Source organism: Bidens hawaiensis, unplaced genomic scaffold, assembly GCF_021521415.1.
Source record: "Bidens hawaiensis isolate Kalapana, Puna unplaced genomic scaffold, B.hawaiensis_p1.1 tig00008877_1, whole genome shotgun sequence".
NCBI classification, from domain to species: Eukaryota; Viridiplantae; Streptophyta; class Magnoliopsida; order Asterales; family Asteraceae; genus Bidens; species Bidens hawaiensis.
This window is the reverse complement of record NW_027491642.1, coordinates 396,179-410,680: the sequence shown is the minus strand read 5'-3', so window position 1 is coordinate 410,680 and position 14,502 is coordinate 396,179. Positions and strand designations below refer to the sequence as shown.

Here is a 14,502-nt window from a genome sequence, read left to right as displayed (position 1 = left end):
TCCTTTTAGAGGTGACAACCTGCGTTAAAAATTACTACGCACTCACACACATGAGATAAATGATGAGAATGCTTTTAGAACATAAGTAAAAGATTGGCAAATTGACTTTGATGTCAGAAAATACCTGGGCAAACTGAATGAAAAGAATGGCCATGTTATTAACTTTGATGTCGAAAAGAAAATGATCTTTTGTATATTTTGTATATACTATGATGGATCATGAAATAAAAGGTTTATTAGATTTTAATAATCCCTATTAAACGGTACTGACCGATAATAATCTAGGTCAGTTTATCGTCACTTACGGGCCCAAATTTTTAAAACGTTGGCCTCAATGATCCCCATTAAAAAGGAATTAACGGCGTTATATTTTTTTTTTTCGAATTTCAACTAATGTTTTAAGGATTTTAATCTGAAGGAGAATAAAAGTCGATTGATGTAAAACTTAGCTCGAAACGATGATACAAACGGCTTAATTTTTGTTAACCAAAAGTTCAAACCTCCGATTAAAGCATTGCTTCGTCGTTATTTTTTTTTCAACCTGAACGACATGAGCACTCTTATTTTTCCATTAACTAATCTTCAGTTCAATTACTTAACTGCAAATTAACCATAATTTATTTAAACTAAAACAACAAACCTAGATACCACATTTACAACACTAAGCCATATCGTAACATCTAATCATAACAAAAACTAATAAAACATTTAACTTAAACTTAAACTTCTATATATTGCATTTCCCATTTCACAATATAAAAAGCAACATAAGATAAACCTAAACTATCATTATTCTTAACATAAGGATTGTGAACATGAACCAAACAATCCCAATAGTGTTACACAAAATGCTTCAACAAAAACCAAATAAAATGTGAAACAAACCATATATCAAAATCATTTATAAAAGGAATACCATATATTGTTTACATATGCTGCATACAATTCAGATATAAAAATTAGATTTACACAAGTTTAAATCTAACCTGTTCTTGTTCATTGTTATTGTTATTATTCACTGATTCTCATAACTATCCACATTTACAACTATCTAATTTACATAACTAAACTATTTTTGTAAATTCATAATTCTTTGATTCCTCGAGGCCGAATTTCAATTAATATTTTTGAATATATTAATCAAATAAATTACTATATATGTAAGAAAAATTAAATATATTCATATTACGATTAATAATAATAATTTTTCATTCAAAATAATAAAAATAATAATAATAACAACAACAACATACATAATGCAATACAAAAACAACAAACAATAAACTTGTTAAAAATATTACATACCAGGTAATTTTTACATGCTAACAACAAACCCATATAAAGCTATTATAGAACAAAAACTATACTTAAACACCAAACCAACTTTAAACCGATATAAGTTGAAAAAAGCACATATAAACATACTAGCAATCCACAAACTTTAAATTCCAACTATAAACATATACATCTCAATCCAAAGAGCCCACCTGTAAACTTCAACTCCAACCAACTCTAAGCCTATTAATCTCAATTGAAGAAGCTCAAATGTTAGAAAATATAATTCATGTAACAATATAATATATACGTATTCAATCAAACCAAAACTCGTTTAAAAATAAAACAAATACTTAGAAAAATATTATTGTAAAATAATTTAAAAAAAAAACTAAAAATAACCGACGTAACACGCGGGCTAAAAGCTAATAAAAATTTAAATAGAAAGAAACTAAGCCTCTAACTTCTCCATCAAAAAAAACATAAATGAGCCCTAATTAATTAAAATATTAGACTTGGCCCTATATGTATCTTATTTCAACTATCATTAAAACATGCCCAATAACGGCTTCACAATTCACTCCCAACAAATAGGGTAGAAAAGGAAAATGACGATGAACAAAAACCGGATAACTTGATAGATCGTGAATGTCACTTTCTATAATTAACATTCGACCCTAAATGCCTGGGTATCACGAATTTTAATCTGAGATAATCTATCAAAATAACTTTTGATTAAGGCAATACATAAAAAGCCAACCATGTTTATATTATTATGATTAAACTACTCGGACATACAAGTGTGCACTATCACTGATCCGCTTGTATCGGTTCATAGTTTAAATTCCCATTAACAGTCGTATTCATTACAATTACACCAAAATACTAGTGACAAACTAACATCTTCAACAGGTTTAGATCAAACCTTTATCTTCAATTATTCGGCGGTACGTCATAGAGTGGTGGTATAGGAAGATCAAGTTCCGTGCAAACAAACCGAACTATTTCATCGGTCAAAGCACCTAAGGACAACTTGTTTACGGTCACAGCAATTGCAAACCTGTTGTTTATGTCACAATATCCGGTAGATCCACCTAAACCTGGGTGACCGACTCCAATTGCCGAACCACCAGCCATGTTAAATCTTAAAAACCCGAGCCCAAACACCCCGTTCTGGACGGTCAAATCCTTAAAATCTCCAAGTCCCAAAAGGGCGTCATGAATTTTCTCTTTGGGGCTGGTAAATATTCTAGTGTCGACTTCATCATCCGTAGGGTGGCTTTCGTGTGGTGGGACTACACCGCCATCCGCAATGGTGGCATAGTAGCGAGCCACAACACGACCGAGAAGTGTCCATTGGCGGCGGGTTGTATGGAACGGCGGGCATTGAGAGTATTTGTTAACGGAATAAGGCTTGAAATAAAGTCTAACGTGTATGAGGAAGGCATGGTCGAATACAATCTTGATTTATAGATATTGTTCCCCGGGTATGACAAGCTGGTGATATCATCTCTTTCTATGGTAAGAGTTGCAAGGCGAGACTCCACGCCGTGTGGGATCCCTATAAAAAGCTCGCCTTCAACGTTAACTGGGCGAACAATAGCTTCCTCAAGAATTTCCTGAAACTTCTTCCCGGACGCATGCTGCACATACTCAACAAGGTATACATCATTCAACTTATTGAAAACCAAAAGTAATTTTTTGATCACACAACTTACCTCGATGATCCCACCACATAGCCAGCCATATGACAGATAGTGATAGAACTGTGCATGACCAGGTTCGGTCTCGGGTGCAAGTATGGCATTGCGCTTTAGACACTCGTCATAATCACAAAATAATGTTTGATCGTTTTCACAAATACCAGCTAAAGCATTGTGTAGGCCAGCTGTATGATTAAGCACATGGTTAACCTAAGGGATAACAAAGGAAAAATGTGATTAGTTAATTTTGATTTCCTCCTTGACAATAAATTTAAATTGTTTACTGCTGGTTTAGAACTGATAAAGAGGCATATATTGCACCAGATCAACATTTTGAAACCAAACCCGAACTTGAGGTATCGGATGTGTAGATCCGGAGCTCAATGCTCAATGTTAATGAAATGCATATATACTAATGGTTGCTTTACTGGAATAATGCACTAAGAAGACATGGTAACAGAATTGAGATTAAGAGAACCGGCCTGTATTTGATCTTTTCCATTCGCACCAAACTCCGGCCAAATATTAGCAACCTTTTCATCGAGCTTCAGTTTCCTAAGTTGAAAATGTTATGACACATAGTGGAAGCACAATTAATGAAGAATCTTAAGATAAATAGTGATGTTAATCACATAATAATCAGATTATTTTCAAATACATCAAAGCTGCTAAAGGAAAAAAATAAATAAAAAGTTAGAAATTAGCACAATTCGGCCTAACGTTTCAGTTCATTATTTATGGCCCGTAACTTTAAAAACATGTGTAATTTTAAGTTGGACACTTATCTAACTCTTTTACTTTTGTCTGGTTTACTAAACAAGAGAGCATACCCCTTATCAGCCAGCCAATGTACCATTCCAGCCGTGACGCCTTTAGTCACAGAGAAAACAGGAAATAAGCTGTTGGGTTGAACCGGACGAGGATCATCTTTTCCCAGTACACCAGCAGCAGTATCAACTATCACCTTCCCGTCTTTGTATGCACATACCTAACAAACACAATAACATAATTATACAATTGGTAATTAAACGATTAATTTTCTGTAGGTGTGGAAGCACACCTGGATTCCAAGTATTCTATCAGTATTCTTTAATTCAACCAAAAAACGCCTCAGCTTTGCTTCGACATCAGAGTTGACTGGACTGTCATATAACCATCCAATATTTGAGGCATGTGCTCCCTTATTCATGTTGCTGAAAGAAATAGTAAATAAGCGAATCAAGCTGTAGTGATTACTGGCCAAACTTAAGATCGTTTGTTAAAACTGCTTATCTGCTTGTTGCTCTTTGAAATTTACGGTTACAGAACCTTTCTAATATAATATGAATGAATGTAACTGATCAAGCAATCAATCAAGCGCTGACTGCATGAATGTGTAAAGAAATCCTGTTTCGTTTAAATTAATCCTATTATTTGCGTCGATCTATTAATGATTGTTAGGTAATTAGGCAATGGGTAGGCCTCATTTAATGATCATATGCTTGGTTATCACTGTATATTATGACCTGTCAATTTTTTTTCTTTTTTTGAACAAGAGTACTAGACCAGTGATCTGTCAATACTGTATATTATCATATTATCATCTATTGTGTTTGTTATTGATTAGGTATCTGAAATGGATTGTTGTTTAGGTATCTGAAATGGATTGTTGTATATTCTCATATTATCATCTATTGTGATTGTTATTGTTTTAATATTTATTAAATCTTTATTTCTATTACTGAAAAGTCTTTTGCAACGAAAACCTATAGTGACGAGAGGTCGTGGCAATAAGCGAACCCTATAGCGACGACATCCAAACCTATAGCAGCCTAAGTAAGATTGTGACGACTTGTTGTCGCTAAAGGGTTAGGCGACGACAAGACGTCGCTATAGGGGGTATAATTTTCATCGTATCAGACGAAATTTCTTGTAGTGTCGTATATAAAACAAGAATATGAATGAACTTGAGTTGATTATTATGAATGTGATAACAGTGAAACAAACTGACGAAGTTCCAAAACCACATTTAAACAAACCTAAAGTCATGTTGGATAATGATGGAAGGTTATCATTATAACTGTATACGATTATAGATAAAACATTAAACAACTTGCTCCTATCTATATCTATATCTATATCTATACTATATATAATATAGCAAAGAGGGGCAAATTAAGACGCTACATATTAAGGGATTTACAAGTAATGTTACATGTGATACAACCTTGTATTGGGGCAAAATAGTCATTCTCACATTAAAACTCACGTTTATTTAATATAGTTACAATATTGACCCCTCAATTATAATTAAATTTAAAGAATAGTTACAACAATAATCCTTAATCTTTTACCTATATCTTATTTTAAATATTCACTTTTAACCCAAATACCCCCATGATTTTAAACCTTAATAACTTTTTCATACTTTAACATTTTTATAAAAAAAAATTATACCATAAAAACAAGCATATTTTTATCTTTAATTTAAGTATGATATTGTCATAGTTTTTTTCAGTTAAAAAAAGTACATTTTATGTATGTGTGTTTGCGGCCTGGTTTTGATGGTTTTAAATTAAATCGTGAGCCAAACCTTTTGTAACAGTTTTTTTTGTCGTCAAAAACCAAGACAGAACCTTTGAAAGTTGAAAACAACTGGCCAGAAGTTAAAGAAAAAAAATCAATCGTCAAATCAAACCGATGAACGGTTTTACAGTTTCAAACCGAACAATAAACACCCAAAAACTTATTACGTGATTATCAAGGTCTGCGTATCCCGCTGCATGGCGCGCGCACCCGTCTAGTAATCATGTTAATCATCCCATCCAATCATATTTAGTTTGTTGTCCAAAGGCCCAAACAAAACATACAAATTCATGCGGCATAATTGTGGCTTGCGGCCCAGTTCGCAATAACGCCCAAACAGGCCCAAGCCAACCAAACTTAAAACAAATAGTTTAATGTACTAAAGACCCAACAATGTAAATAAATTAAACAAGCAAAGCAAATTATGTAATAAGTTAACAAGTCACACCCGCTACAAACTACACCGTATGTACCGTGAGAATGAAAGTCATTCTTAGGGTTCATATGGTATTGGAAACGGCATCGAGAAGAAAGATATGGCAACGACCCTATTGTTCGAATCAATACCCAAAAGCCCGAACATGTAGCTAGGTAATGGGAGCCGCAAATGATCCGTGGTTAGCAATAATATGAAGATACACTATTCGGAATAGATTGATAAATTTTCTAGGAAGTTGTCAAGAAGTTTCTAAAAGTTCTTCCTTGTTCTAAACTAGTTCTTTAACTCGGTGTGTTACGCCGAGGTAGCTGACAAAACTCTAGCGTTGAAACCCGGCATTGGTAAAACCCGAGCATTACGATGATGAGTCGACGCAAATTCGATCATTATCGGTTATGTTCGTTAGGGTATAGATATCGTTGGTAAAGTTTGAGCGTTAAAGCCCAAAAAATTAATTCGTCAATTTAACATATAAAAAGATTAACATATAAAAAACAAAATATTTAAAACGATGTTTATTTGGTCAGCAAACCCGAATGATGGAATACACAAGCGTTGTCGGTCTCGATCATTGTGGCAGTGATTCGACACGAATTCGGTCGGTTTTGATTACGCTCGTTACAATACCGGAGCTAAAAAGTGAGGAAATAATATAAATATGAAGGTGGACCGATGGCCAGGGGCATCAAACAGTAAACTTGCGCGTTGGTAAAACCCAAGCGTTGTCAGTCACATGCGTTGAAGAAGCGAGTCTACTCGAATTTGGTCGGTTTTCGCTAGCTTCATTATGGAACCGGAACTAAAACAAAAATATTGGTATTTGGTCGGTTTCCCTTACGTTCGTTATGATAACTGAACTACGTAAAACAAAATAAAAATCGCGGACTAGAGGTGAACAAAACGGTTAACTGGTTTTTTTCGTAACCGGTTTTTTTTAATACCCTAACCGGTTAGACCGGTTAATCGGTTAGGTTAGTAACCGGTTTTGACCGTCTGCGGAAGCGGTTTTGACTGGTTAGGCCTGACCGGTTAACCGGTTTTTTGTCAAATAATAGTTAAAAAAATCGGTTAACCGGTTCGATTAACCGGTTTTGAAATCATAAATACTAACCGGTTAGTAACCGATGGTTAGGATCGGTTAGTAACCGGTTACGGTTGGACCGGTTACTAACCGGTTACAAAATCGGTTAGAAACCGGTTAACCGGTTATGTTGTGCACCTCTATCGCGGACTAATACGGTGCCGCTAAGTGGCCCAATAGGGCACTTGCTGCACCAAAGTTCTATATTATATATATTAGTAATAGTAATAGTAAAGTATCCAAATAGTTGCCTCATCAGGGAGGAGTATTCACCTTATGTGAATTAAAAGGGTTTTGTGAAGATAATGGAATTTCACAACACGACTAAATAATGTGCTCTCTTTTAGATGAGAAGGAGTATTCTAAAGGCCTTGAGGGATCCGGATTAGATGCTAGGAGAAGCGGTTTGACAATCCATGTACCTGATTAATCGAGTGTTAATGAGAGTACTAAAGATCGTATATCACATGAGTTGTTCAAAGGAAGAAATCGACTATTGAAATTTGAAATTTGAAATTTAAAGGTGTTTAATTTGCTAAGGTGGAAAGACCTCATATTAATAAGCTTGATGATCAATCAAGACCTCTCGTGAATCTTGGAACAGATCCGGGTTCTAAGGCATACGACAATATTATCTGAAAACCGAAAGAATAATCGTTAACTAGGACAGAAGAAGATGAAAACGGTGAGTCGAGCATGCTCAAATTGGTTTTGGGGCAGTCCCATAGACTTTCGAACCGAACCAATTATGGTCGACCTAGATTTTGACTGTGGTGGATCACATGACAACACCCGAACAACAGCATGATGGTCGGGTATATTTCATATATTATGTTATATTAATTAGTTAGTTTTAGTTACAATATCGTGCGAACGTTGGTACTTCAAGCATATGTTTCTGTGTTTCTGGTCATTGGATGCTAAGGATGCTTATTTACATCAAATACAAGCTTGGATAGATGATTTAGAAGAGCGGAGTTGATCGGAACGCATCCCAAGGAGGCCCTTCGCGCTACATAGCGTGAAGGGTGGATTATTGCTTCTTTGTGCTACGCAAAGAAGCCATGAATTGACCCTGAATATTTTGTCCTCCGCACTACACTAAGGCCTAAGGCTAAAGACAATCGCGATACGTGAAAGGGTTTATTGACGCTAAAAATTAACCTAATTATATAAAAACAATTTCCAGCCTCCATTCAATATAACTCTTGTTCCAGTAGCCATGGAGGAGCACTAGGGAAATTTGCATCATCTCGGAGCTTTCAATTCGTCCAATCAGTCCACGATTTCATCCTATTATCAGATAAGCAAGTTAATAAACATGTAGGTGTTAGGCTAAAAACTTTTGTGATCACTTTAGGCTAGGGTTTTGTGTATATCTGTTTATGATCGAATTCTATGTGTTTCAATGTTCAAAGCTTGATTGATTGTATTTTATATCCTGCTTTGCTTTCGTGTTGATTTTTTAAATAGTTTGTGATCTGATTATGATATCTTGCATCAACTATTCGGTTGTGCTCATCAACATTTAAGACTAGGTTCTTACAAACATTGATCCAATAGCCGTTAGTCATTGCTTAATAATTGGTTTTCATATTATAAAACTGATAATTAGGTAGATTATGTTTAGTTATGTCAACAATTCGGACTATGTTATGTTTTGTCATCACAAACAAATTACTAGGTCTAGTAATTACTACGCAATCAACTTAACAGAATTCGTGACTAGCTTGTTATCACATTACCTGAAATCTGAAGTGAATCACTCTTGTCTTAAATTGTTTAAAAATCATAAAAGTAATCGTGTTGTATTCAAACATCTTTTTAAACTACTTGACATCGTTTGTCCGCCTAGTTACTTAGTTTTTAAGTCATAAGTCAAAGTTGCACTTTTCACTAATTCCGTGTGGAGACAGCCTTACTCATACTAGTTATATGTATTTAAGTGATTAAGAATGGCTCATTCTTTGTTTGAAGTCGAATACATGGCCACCTTTACAACCATGTGTCAGGTGGCTTTGCTCTAAGAATTGTTGTTGGAAGTTACCGGAGAAACATTACAAAGGATCAAGTTTAAAGTTGATAACACCTCCACGATTACCCTTGTGGAGATTCTGTGTTTCATGGTTTGACGAAACATATCAAATCCAGATAACACTTCATTTAAGAATGTGTTGAAACATATGAGGTTGAAGTTAAGCATATAAGTGGAAAAGAGCAAAAGACATATTTTAACAAAGGCGCTACCTAGATTCAAGTTTCCGAAAATGCGTGGATTACTTGGAACCTCTCAAATTCAACTTGGAAATTAGTGGGAGAATGAATTCTAATTTCCATGTAGGCTAGGTGGTCAGGCCAAGCCGGAGATGTTCTGGTTACATTTAATTAGAAACTAGAATTTTACGATGGAGAGTTAACACGGATTCGGTCAGTATCGGTTACACTCATTACAGTATAATCAACATTGATAAATTCCAATCATTAAAACCAAAACAAAAATAAATTCGTAAAATTAATATATAAAAACCAAAATATTTAAAACGACGTTTATTCGTTCGGTAAAACACAAGCATTGTGGTCCCCCGTGTTGCAGGGTTGAGTCGGTAAAACTTGTGCGTTTAAAAACCCGATCGTTACGATGGCGAGTCGACACGAATTCAGTCAGTTTCAATTACGGTATAACCAACATTGGTATAATCCAATCGTTAAAATCCAAAAAATATAAATTCGTCAAATTAACATATAAAAAATCTAAATATTTAAAACGGCGTTATTCGGTCGGTAAAACCCGAGTGTTTCAGTCCCCGGTGTTGTGCTGGTGAGTTGGTAAAACCCGGACATTGTCGGTGATGCACGTTGCGATGGTACGTCAACGCGAATTCGGTCAGTTTTGGATACGTTCGCTACGTTACCAGAACTAAAGAAAAATAATAAAATCCCAGTGTTGGTAAAACTGAGTGTTGTTAGTCCTGAGCGTTGAGGCGGTGAATCGGTAAAACTTGGGCATTGGTACCGAGCGTTGTCGTTCCTGCATATTATGACTATAAGTCGACGTGAATTCGATTATGTTCGTTATGATATCAGAACCAAAACAATAAAAAAAAATAGATGTGACCAATGGTGTGGAGCCACTTGGACCAATAGATGGCCAAGCGGCACCAAACTTTACAATTATATATAGTAACTAGAATTTTACCCGGCGCAATGCGCCGGACAGGACAGTTGGTTGGTATAACACGAGCGTTATGATAGAAAGTTAACGTGAATTCGATCAGTATCGGTTACGGTCGTTATGGTATAAACAACGTTGAAAATCCAACCGTTAAAACCACAAAATATAAATCCGTCAAAATTAATATATAAAAAACAATATATTTAAAGGATGTTTATTCGGTTAGTAAAACACAAGAACTGCGGTCACCAATGTTGCGGGGTAGGTCGGTAAAACCTATGCGCTGGAAAACCAGAGCGTTACGACTGAAAGTCGATGCAAATTCGGTCAGTTTCAATTACGGTATAACCAGCGTTTGTAAAACCCAATCGTTAAAATCCAAAAAAATAAATTCGTCAAATTAACATATAAGAAATCTATATATTTATAACAATGTTTATTATGTCAGTAAACCCAAGCGTTGTAGTCCCAGTGTTGTGTCAGTGAGTCGGTAAAACCCAGACGTTGTCGGTGCCACGCGTTATAGCGTTAAGGAGACACGAATTCAGTGGTTTTGGATACGTTTGATATGGTACCAGGACTAAAAAAATAAATAAAACCCCAGCGTTGGTAAAAACCGAGTGTTGTCAGTTCGAGCATTGCGATGGTGAATCGGTAAAACTTGGGCGTGGTAGTACCTGAACATTGTCGGACATGGATATCATGGCGGTAAGTCTACGCAAGTTCGGTCGATTTTTAATATGTTCTTTAAGATATTAGACTAAAACCAAAAAAAGAAAAAAAAATGGCCTGGCCAATGGTGCGGTGCCACTTGGACCAATAGATGGCCAAGCGGCACCAAACTTCACAATTATATATAGTAATAATATGAGTTATATGGTTCATTAGTTTACTTGTAGACCAATTAGGTTTAACAATTTATAAATATTAATTATAAATGAAAATGAAACCATAAAAATACTACGTGTCGTGATGTGGTCGCTTCTCATTTTTTTGGAGACACCAGATTATATTTATAAATGAAACCATAAAAATACTACGTGTCGTGATGTGGTCGCTTCTCATTTTTTTGGAGACACCAGATTTGCTTGATTTTTAAATGAAGGCTTCTAATGAATTTGGCCCGAATTCACATGTATGGGTGATACCGATTACACGGTAATACTCAAATGGCTCAAGAACAATTGATCATAATCAAAATAACCCGAAGCGAAATGCTCGGTAAACAAGCTTCACTCTTACAATTAACTTTATTAAACATAAAACAACTGAGTAAACAAAATACCTAACAACCATATTTATAAATAAAAATAAGCATTTGGGCCGGGCCGACTTAACGGACCGGATGCTCCTGCATCATACTCCCACTCTTGAAAAAAAACTCGTCCTCGAGTTTTGTCTTCCAGCCAAAGCCACGTGGATCAAATAGAAAATCAACTTGTATATGATTTATAATTAACATCACGAATCGCGTAACTAGTACAACTTTACGGGTCGTCTTGCTCCGAATCGCGTAACTAGTACAACTTTACAGGTCGTCTTGCTTGGTTGTAAATTAGTACCGCAGGCCATTTCTTGCTTCATGATTTTCATGTCTGCTATATTAAAAAATGATACCTCATCCTTTCTAAGTGTAACATCTTTGGACATGGCATCTATGTAAGCATGAAATTTAGGTAAGTCATCAGTAGGTTTGGAAACAATATTATTGTCACCAATTTAAATAGGTAATTCCTTATTAAATTCCGAAGGTACCGGTTGAAAACTCAAAAAATTATCTTCAAATTGAATTTTCAACTTCATACTCTCTAAAATTCGTGAGACATCTTTTAATTCTTCCGAGATTGTTGGCTTTATGGTTAGTGACTCCAAATTTGATTCATCCCCTCCGGCCAATGACCTGCCACCTGTAGTCACCGTCTTGCCATCCAAAACTAATGTAGGACCTTCATTAGCATATGAAAAAACTGTAATATTTTTTTGCGCATCAGGCTTCGTATCACCACCATCAACATCTTTGTCTTTCTGTGGTTCGGTCTCTTGAAACGTAAGCCCACTAAGAAATTTTTGCACAAACGAACATTCTTCTTCATCGAAATCATTCCCGTCTTCATCGAATCTGGGTTTGTCTTCCAATAAACACTCTTCTTGATAGATCGGCTCGTCGAACCGGGGGTTGGGATGGTCGAAAGAATGCTCCTCTTCCTCGTTCACATCGTCCCAGACGATAGTTCCCGATTCGGTTTCCTTAACACGCATCTCCCATTGTAACTCAAGATCTCGGACTCGTTGATGGAGCCTTTTGATCTCTTGTTTTATTTCAAGATTACGGACTCGTCGCTTGAGTCTTTTGATCTCGTAATCCCATGGGTAGGGACGGACTCCATCGCTGCCTCGGGTGGCGAATCTGCGAGTAGGTAGTCGATCCTCTCCACGGGCACGTGAACCACCAATGTTCTTGTCAATGCCTCGGTCGGCGACTCTTCGAACAAGAAAACACTCGCCTTCACGTAGAGCCATTTGAACAACCAAAGCTCTGATACCAAATGATACCGATTACACGGTAATACTCAAATGGCTCAAGAACAATTGATCATAATCAAAATAACCCGAAGCGAAATGCTCGGTAAACACGCTTCACTCTTACAATTAACTTTATTAAACATAAAACAACTGAGTAAACAAAATACCTAACAACCATATTTATAAATAAAAATAAGCATTTGAGCCGGGCCGACTTAACGGACCGGATGCTCCTGCATCAATGGGTCTCATCGAACCCAGATATTTCTTTAACGGGTTATAACATCTCATTAAATTAAAAGCTAATCTCACCAAATATTTGACATAAAAGTCCTATAAAGTAGGGATATACTAAAAATTAATATCTTAAAAAAAGATATATATTATTTATAAAATAAAAATAAACGGGTCTTGGGTCTCATCAAAGTCATATAACTTTTAAAACAGGTTATAACATCTCATTTATTTGTGAAACAATTTATCATCAAACCATAAGTATATCATTAACTTTCATACAATAAAAAAAATAAAAATTCAAAGATAAATAAACATTAGAAACAAATAATATAAAACAACCCCCGTAATACGGGGGATAAAAACTACTATATATATATATATAGGGGATGGTTTATGAGAGAAATGATATTACTACGCGAAATGCGAGAAATGAATATGAGCCACTAGTTTTATTTTATGTTTTAAAAGTTTAAAGATAAATTAGGCAAATATAAATGCATTATCTTTCTTCAATTAATATAACTAATAAACCATAATAGTTATCTATTCAACTAATATAACTAATCAAATTATTATAATTGAAAAATATTAAAAATTCATTTATTTTTACTTATTTTTTGTCTCTTGAATTTTTATCCTATGCAAGTACAATTTATTCATACGTTAAAATTTCTTTCTATCAAAAACAATTTTCTTCCAACTCAGTGTATTAATATCCATCAACATGTAGTTACATTGTGATAACTAATATAAAAAACTAATTTACATGTGTTTGCATTAAATATCAACAAAAAATAAACGATACAACCTACACAAAAACATATAGCCTAAACTTGTTATAAGAATAAGAAAACATATAACCTACACACCAAATTCATCATCAATAAAATACACACACACACGAAAACATATTACCTACACCCGAAAAACATATAATCTACACACAAAAATTTTCCTACAAAAATGCAATTTATTCATACATTATAACTTCTTTTTATTTAAAACCAATTTCTTCCAACTCAACTTATTAATATTCATCAACACGTAGTTACATTGTGATGAATAATACAAAAAAGTATCTTACACATGTTTGCATTAAATGCGAAATATACAACCTACACAAAAATGCATGTCCCACACTCGTTCTAAGAATAAGAAAACATATAACTTACACACGTGTAGGATATGTGTATCTTTGTGTCAAATTATATAATTGTGTAGGATATGTGTATTTTTGTATGCTGTACGTTTTTATTACTCAATAAAGGTATAGGTTATATAATTTTGTGTAGGTTGTATATTTATTGTTTATATTCAATGGACACATTTGTAAGACATTTTTTATTATTATTTATGACAATAGTTTTTCTAGGCATATACCAATTGAAAAAAAATATATTATGTTTTGATATTTATTGTTAACAATTACTCGTTGATATATGCTAATAAATTGCGTGAAAATAAATTGTTTTTTAATATAAAGAACTAGTATTCTATGAATAAATTG

The 14,502-nt window shown here is 34.6% G+C and overlaps 1 pseudogene across 1 annotated transcript; it reads right to left on the bottom strand.

The window, feature by feature from the left end:
* Positions 1-2,091: 2,091 nt before the first annotated feature.
* Positions 2,092-4,591, bottom strand: LOC143530258 (uncharacterized; annotated as a pseudogene). The gene is made up of 5 exons (XR_013134823.1): positions 4,039-4,591; positions 3,809-3,966; positions 3,461-3,533; positions 2,994-3,188; positions 2,092-2,918 (listed from the first exon to the last, which is right to left on the bottom strand). The product of XR_013134823.1 is annotated as an uncharacterized LOC143530258 (transcript).
* Positions 4,592-14,502: the final 9,911 nt, after the last annotated feature.